Source organism: Vulpes vulpes, chromosome 10 (assembly GCF_048418805.1).
Source record: "Vulpes vulpes isolate BD-2025 chromosome 10, VulVul3, whole genome shotgun sequence".
Lineage (NCBI taxonomy): Eukaryota > Metazoa > Chordata > Mammalia > Carnivora > Canidae > Vulpes > Vulpes vulpes.
In genome coordinates this window covers 16,381,195-16,387,868 of record NC_132789.1, presented here as the reverse complement: position 1 = coordinate 16,387,868, position 6,674 = coordinate 16,381,195, and the positions used below count along the sequence as shown (strand labels likewise).

Genomic DNA, 6,674 nt, shown 5'->3' with positions numbered 1-6,674 from the left:
AGTAAAATAATCTAAAATCAATCAAGTTGCTAGTCCTTTTTTCCACTAATTTTTCCTACCCTGTGGAAAAAACATTGGTTACGCATCAGCATCTAACAGAACTTTTTAAAAAGATTTTATTTATTTATTTGAGAGGGAGAGAGTACAAGCAGGGGGAGGAGCAGAGGGAGAGGGAGAAGGAGACTCCCCTGCTGATCAGGGAGCCAGATGGAGAGGGGGCCTCTATCCCAGAATCCTGGGATCACACCTGAGCCAAAGATGGATGCTTAACCGACAAAGCCACCCAGGCACTCCCAAACAGGACTTTTAAAGATATCATATTTGCATCTAGATGATGTCTTTATGAATGTTCACTGAGCAATACTTTGAATATTTCATGTTTGAAATTTTTAAAAGATTTTAGGAGCATCTAGGTGACTCGGTCGGTTAGTTGGCCAAGTCTTTTTTTTTTTTTTTAAGATTTTATTTATTTATTCATGAGAATACACAGAGAGGAGAGAGAGACAGGCTGAGACAGAAGCAGGCTCCATGCAGGAAGCCGGATGTGGGACTGGATCCCGGGTCTCCAGGATCACGCCTGAGCTGAAGGCAGCACTAAACCGCTGAGCTACCCGGGCTGCCCTACTTGGCCGAGTCCTGATCTCAGTTCAGGTTTGGGCATTTATTTTGTTTTGTTTTGTTTTTTACTTAAAAAAAAAAAGATATTTTATTTATCCATTTGACAGCACAAGCAATGGGAGTGGCAGGTAGAGGGAGAGGGAGAAATGGGCTCTACAGGGAGCCGGATGCCAACCTTGATCCCAGGACCCTGGGGTCATGACCTGAGCCACCCAAGTGCCCTCAGCTCAGGTCTTGATCTCAGAGTTGTGAATTAGAGCCCATGTTAAAAAACAACACTTAAAAAAAACAACAACTATAGTTTATTGGGAAGTAACCTCTACACCCAAAGTGGAGCTCAAACTTACAACCCTGAGATCAGGAGTCTCATGCTTTAGCAACTGAGCCAGCCAGACACCCCTCATGTTTGAAATTTTTTATAATAAAACATTTGGGGAAAAAAAAAAAAACAAAACATTTGGGGCAGTGGTTGAGTGTTTGCCTTCGGTTCAGGTCGAGTTCTACAGGGTTACCCACAGGCAGCCCGCTTCTCCCTCCGCCTATATCTCTGCCTCTCTCTCTCATGAATAAATAAAAGCAGGCTCCATGCAGAGAGCCCGATGTGGGACTCCATCCAGGGTCTCCAGATCATGCCCTGGGCCGAAGTCGGCGCTAAACCGCTGAGCCACCGGGGCTGCCCTATATAAAATCTTTAAAAATAAAATAAAATGTTGGGGGGGCCCCTGGGTGGGTCATCGGTTAAGTGTCTTCATTTGGCTCGGATCATGATCTGAATCCTGGGATCAAGCCCCACTTCCAGCTTCTGGCGCAGGGGGGAATCTGCTTCTCCCCCTCCTGCTGCCCCCTTCCTCCTCTTGTGCTTTCCTTCATTCTCTCAAATAAATAAAATCTTTTAAAATTAGTAAATAAAAACTGTAAAAATGTAATAAAATGGGAAAATGTCACTTTCTTGGAGACTTCTGTTTACATCTTAATTACAATAATAATAATAATAATAATAATAATAAAGAATTACCATATAATCCAGAAATTCCACTTCCAACTATACACAGAAAAGAGTTGATAACAAGGACTCAAACAGATACTAGTATGCCACTGTCATGTAGAAGGATTATTCACGATAGCCAAAGGTGGAAGCAATGTGGATTCATAGAATAATGGATGGATAATAAAATTCCATAAGTAGAATATTAGTCAGCCATAAAAAGGAATGAAATTCTGATATATACTACAACATGGATAGACCTTAAAACATGCTATGAGAGAAGCCAGACAGGGACCTGTCTGGCTCCGTGGGAAGAACATGCAATTCTTTGATCCGGAGATCCTGAGTTCCAGCTTCACATTGTGTATAGAGATTAGTTAAATAAATAGGGATCCCTGGGTGGCGCAGCGGTTTGGCGCCTGCCTTTGGCCCGGGGCGCGATCCTGGAGACCCGGGATCGAATCCATGGAGCCTGCTTCTCCCTCTGCCTGTGTCTCTGCCTCTCTCTCTCTGTGTGACTATCATAAATAAATAAAAAAATTTAAAAAAAAAGAGAGATCAGTTAAATAAATAAAGCTAAAAACTTCCCACAAAAACAGACACAAAAAATAAAATATTGTATGATTCTGCTTATATGAGGTAGTTAGAGGAGTCAAATTCGTAGAGTCAGAAAACAGAAGTTGCCAGGTGCTGGGAAAGGGTGGAATGGGGAGGGCGTTAGTGTTTAATGGGTACAGAGTTTCAATTTGGGATGATGAAAAAATTTTGGAGAGGTAGTGATGAGGGTAGCAAAGAACAAATGTATTTACTGCTACTGAACTGTATATTTTAAAACGGTTAAAGTGGTAAATTTTGTTATATATCGGTTACCACAATTTATAAAAAAATAAAATAACCAATTTTGGAGATGATAGTTACATTGTGAATCGGTAGACAAGCGAGCAGCACGCCGACGCAGCGCATTTTTCATCTGTCCCAATTCACTCTATGAATTAAGCGATTAGCATGTTCCGTCCCATAATGCTTTGCTTTATGCTCCATCAGAACTTAGTTACGTGATACCAAGAAAAGAAACCTTTGGAAACAGCTTATGCATTTTTGGAAGATCTTCATATGATTGTTTAATTTCCAACCAGGCAATAATTGGTGATTTTTTCCATGAGACTCAAACTCGCCTTTCTGAAATAGGAACCTTGCCTATTGGGGATGATGAGCGGGGGGGCGTTGCTCTTTAGCTTTGCGCAGTGGCAGTATCGTAGCCAATGAGGTTTATCCGAGGCGCGATTATTGCTAATTGAAAACTTTTCCCAATACCCCGCCGTGACGACTTGAAATATAGTCGGCATTGGCAATTTTTGACAGTCTCTACGGAGACTGATTTATGATGGTTTCCAAAGAAGACAATATTATTTGGAGGCTTTAAGTCCAGCATTTCCTGGTAAGAGGAGTTCCGAGCTGTATCTTAGTGATGCTACGGTGGGATTTTTCTGTACTTATTAAGGTCCATGCTAGTTAGAAGTCGAATTAGGGGTCTTCTGTGTCACGTTAGTTTACATTTTGTCTTTCCCTCGTTTGTTCCGTTAAGCCTTCGAGATTGTACAGATGCTTCCTTGCAACTTTTGCCCGCCGGTCCGTCTGCACCTACGCCCGCAGCTGCTCTTCTTTCTTAGGTTGGTTCACTCGCCCTTTCCCTGCCTTCCCGCTGCTCAGGGTGGTTTTTTGTTTTTTGTTTTTACTCAAAATACAACTAACCTGGCCGTCTCTGTGATGTCATGAAGATTTGCATAATATTACCCAGCATTCGCAGCGGATGCACTCCCGCTTCCAAAATCTGAATGTTCGACACGAGATGATCGAACAACAGGAAGCCTCCCGTGCAGACAGACCTCGAATATAATTGCTGGAAGCAGAACGCGTCATATCCACGAACTCGCCGACAGTCGCTCACCCTCAGTGTAAAGGCAGTTGTCATCCGTGGGGGAGCAGGGTGCGTGCTCACGTTCCCCAGCTTTGCGCAGTGGCAGTATCGTAGCCAATGAGGTTTATCCGAGGCGCGATTATTGCTAATTGAAAACTTTTCCCAATACCCCGCCATGACGACTTGAAATATAGTCGGCATTGGCAATTTTTGACAGTCTCTACGGAGACTGAATATTTTTGTCTGAAAAGAAAGCTCGGGAGTGTTAGGCGTTGAAAATGAACTAACTAGTTTGGTGGTTTTTTCGCGTTTTCCTTTATTTTCCTGGCTCTGTTTGCGCCGGGAAAGTTCAGCTTATTTGGCTCCACATCGTGCGGACTGTCAACGCAAAGAAGTAAGTTTCCTATTTCGTTGTTGATTTGAGATGAACAATACCATTGTGAAGCTGTGATTTGCGAAAGTGGGAGAATGTGCAATTCTCTTACGCATTTTTTTTTTTTTAAAGATTTTATTTATTTATTCATGAGTGAGAGAGGCAGAGACAGGCAAAGGGAGTAGCAAGGTCCAAACGGGGAGCCTGACGTGGGACTCGATATGGATCTCCAGGATCACGCCCCGGGCTGAAGGCGGCCCTAAACTTCTGAGCCACCCGGGCTAACCGCCCCCCCCCCAGATTTTTTTTTTTTTTAAGATTTCATTTATTCACGAGAGGCAGAGGGAGAACCAGGCTCCCCGCAAGGAGCCCCATGCGGGACTCGATTCGGGGTCCCGGACCCTGAGATTACACCCTGAGAGACACTCAACCGCTGAGCTACCCAGGCAGTCCCTACCCAAACACTTTTTAAAGCATTTGGGGAAAATGGACACGATACACTTACTCATCCTGTTCTGAAAGATTTGCAAAAAATGGGAGAATGCGCAATTCTTTTATCCAAATGCTTTTTAAAGCAATCGGGGAAAACGGACCTAGCACACTTACTCTGGTTCCATTGTGGAGTTCCAGGAGCTGTCCTTGAAACCAGGTCCCTCACCTCCAGTGGTGTGCTGGATTCCACTACCCCAGCTGCCTGGAGGAAGGCCAGGGTGTCCCGGGACAGAAGCCTCCGAGAGGCCTACCCTTGTGCATAGCAGATCCAGCTGGACACGCGTGGGCCAACACCCATCAAACACTTCTCTGGTCTGTAAACAAAAGGATGTGGTTAAGGGCGAAGGTAGTGAAAGGGCATCTGTTGGTTCCGGGCGGCCCTGGGGAAAACTGCCCCAGCAGTAAATTAGACGCAGTCCTGCTCCCTGGAGCTCAGTCTTGAGACAGACCATAAATAAGTAAATGAAGAGATAAGCTAGGAAAATTACAGATTATTTCAGTGCTCTGAAGAAAATAAGCAGAAAAATGTGATGGAGCCGTTCAGAACACCAGCCAAATTCCGACAGCCACTATTGAGCATTTACCATATGCCAGACTACACAAAAAGTGCATAATATGCTTCATTTAATTCTCACAGAAACCGTTCTCCCGTTCCATTTTTTTAAAGATTTTATTTATTTATTCATGACAGATAGAGAGGGAGAGGCAGAGACAGAGGCAGAGGGAGAAGCAGGCCCCATGAAGGGAAACCGAGGGGGACTCGAAGCCGGATCTCCAGGATCACATCCTGGGCCGAAGGTAGCGCCAAACCGCTGGGCCTGTGGGGCTGCCCTCCCATTCCAATTTTTTTTTTTTTTTAAGATTTTACTTATTTATTCACGATAGACATAGAGAGAGAGAGAGAGAGAGAGAGGCAGAGACACAGAGCAAGAAGCAGGCTCCACGCAGAGAGCCCGACACGGGACTCCATCCCAGGTCTCCAGGATCACACCCTGGGCCAAAGGCAGGTGCCAAACCGCTGCGCCACCCAGGGATCCCCCCAATTCCATTAAAAAAAATAATAATAACTCTATTGGGTTATAATTGACAGTCAATAAACTACACATATTTAAAGCACCCAATTTTCTAAGTTTTGAAACTTGTGCACTCATGACACCATTACTGTGATCCAGATAGTGAACACATTCATCGCTCCTCCAAAATTTCATGTTCCTTTGTAAACCATCCCCACCTCCCATCTCTTCCCCCACTCTCTTCTGTCACTAGACTTTGTATTTTCAGAGTTCTATATAAATGGAATCATAGGGTATGTGATTTTTTTTTTAAGGTTTATTTATTTCTTCATGAGAGACACACACACAGAGAGGCAGAGACACAGCAGAGGGAAAAGCAGGCTCCCAGGGAGCCTGATGAGGGACTTGATCCTGGGAAGGAGGGAGAATCGCCCTGAGCTGAAGGCAGACACTCAACCGCTGAGCCACCCAGGCGTCCCAGGGTATGTGATTTTTTGAGATTAACTTTTTTCACCAAATATAACATCCTTGAGGTCCATCCAGGTTGTTGCATGTATCAATATTTTGTTCATTCCTTTCTCTCATTGAGTAGTATTCCGTTTATGGAAATACCAGAGTGTTCAATCATTCACCCACTGAAGGACATGTGGGTTGCTTCCAGTACTTTACTGTCACCAGTAAAGCTCCTAAGAACATTTGTGTACAAGTTCCATGAAAGCAAGGGGCCCTGGCTGGCTCAGTCAGTAGAGCATGTGACTCTTGATCTTGGGGTCATGAGTTCAAGCCCCAAACCGGGCATAGAGCTCTCTAAAGAAGAAGAAAAAATAAAAAACAACTCCCAAGTTTTGTGTGAGCATAAAGTTTTGATTATCTGGGCCATATGGGAAATTACATGTTTAGTTTTGTAACAAATTGCCAGATTATTTGGCAGAGTGGCTGCATCATTTTACTTTCCATGTGTGGTCTTTTAAAATCTAGACAAAGTCTCTCTGCCTTTTTTCTTTCCTTCATTATACTGATATTTTTTTTTTTTGAAAAGCCCAAGACAGATATCTTGTAGAAGTTCCACATTCTGACTTCATCTGATCCTATCCCCGAGAGGTGTTGATTAACATATTCCTTTATCACCATATATTTCCTGTAACCAAGACTTCCTGGCTTGATTAGATTCAAGAGAAGTTCAAGGGTGATTCTGTGAACTTTGTACCACATCTTCCATTGTCTGTGATGCTGAATTTATTTATTTATTTACTTTTATTATTTTTTATTTATGAT

At 43.5% G+C, this 6,674-nt stretch overlaps 1 protein-coding gene and 2 non-coding genes across 6 annotated transcripts in view; all 3 read left to right on the top strand.

Annotated features, from left to right (window-relative positions):
• Positions 1 to 2,836: 2,836 nt before the first annotated feature.
• Positions 2,837 to 2,977, top strand: LOC112932940 (U4 spliceosomal RNA). The gene has a single exon (XR_003237585.1). It is a non-coding gene; the product is annotated as a U4 spliceosomal RNA (small nuclear RNA).
• The window catches only part of PXN (paxillin), a 66,216-nt gene continuing 62,378 nt past the window's right edge, over positions 2,837 to 6,674 (top strand). For 2 of the 4 annotated variants that reach the window (XM_072722980.1, XM_072722969.1), the window contains exon 1: positions 2,837 to 3,041. The gene's annotated coding sequence lies outside the window, so the exon portion shown is untranslated. Of the gene's footprint in view, positions 3,042 to 3,188; positions 3,916 to 6,674 lie in introns of those variants that run through there. The other 2 variants (XM_072722974.1, XM_072722967.1) reach the window with 2 other exon arrangements.
• On the top strand, positions 3,610 to 3,750 carry LOC112932937 (U4 spliceosomal RNA). Its single transcript, XR_003237583.1, has one exon. It is a non-coding gene; the product is annotated as a U4 spliceosomal RNA (small nuclear RNA).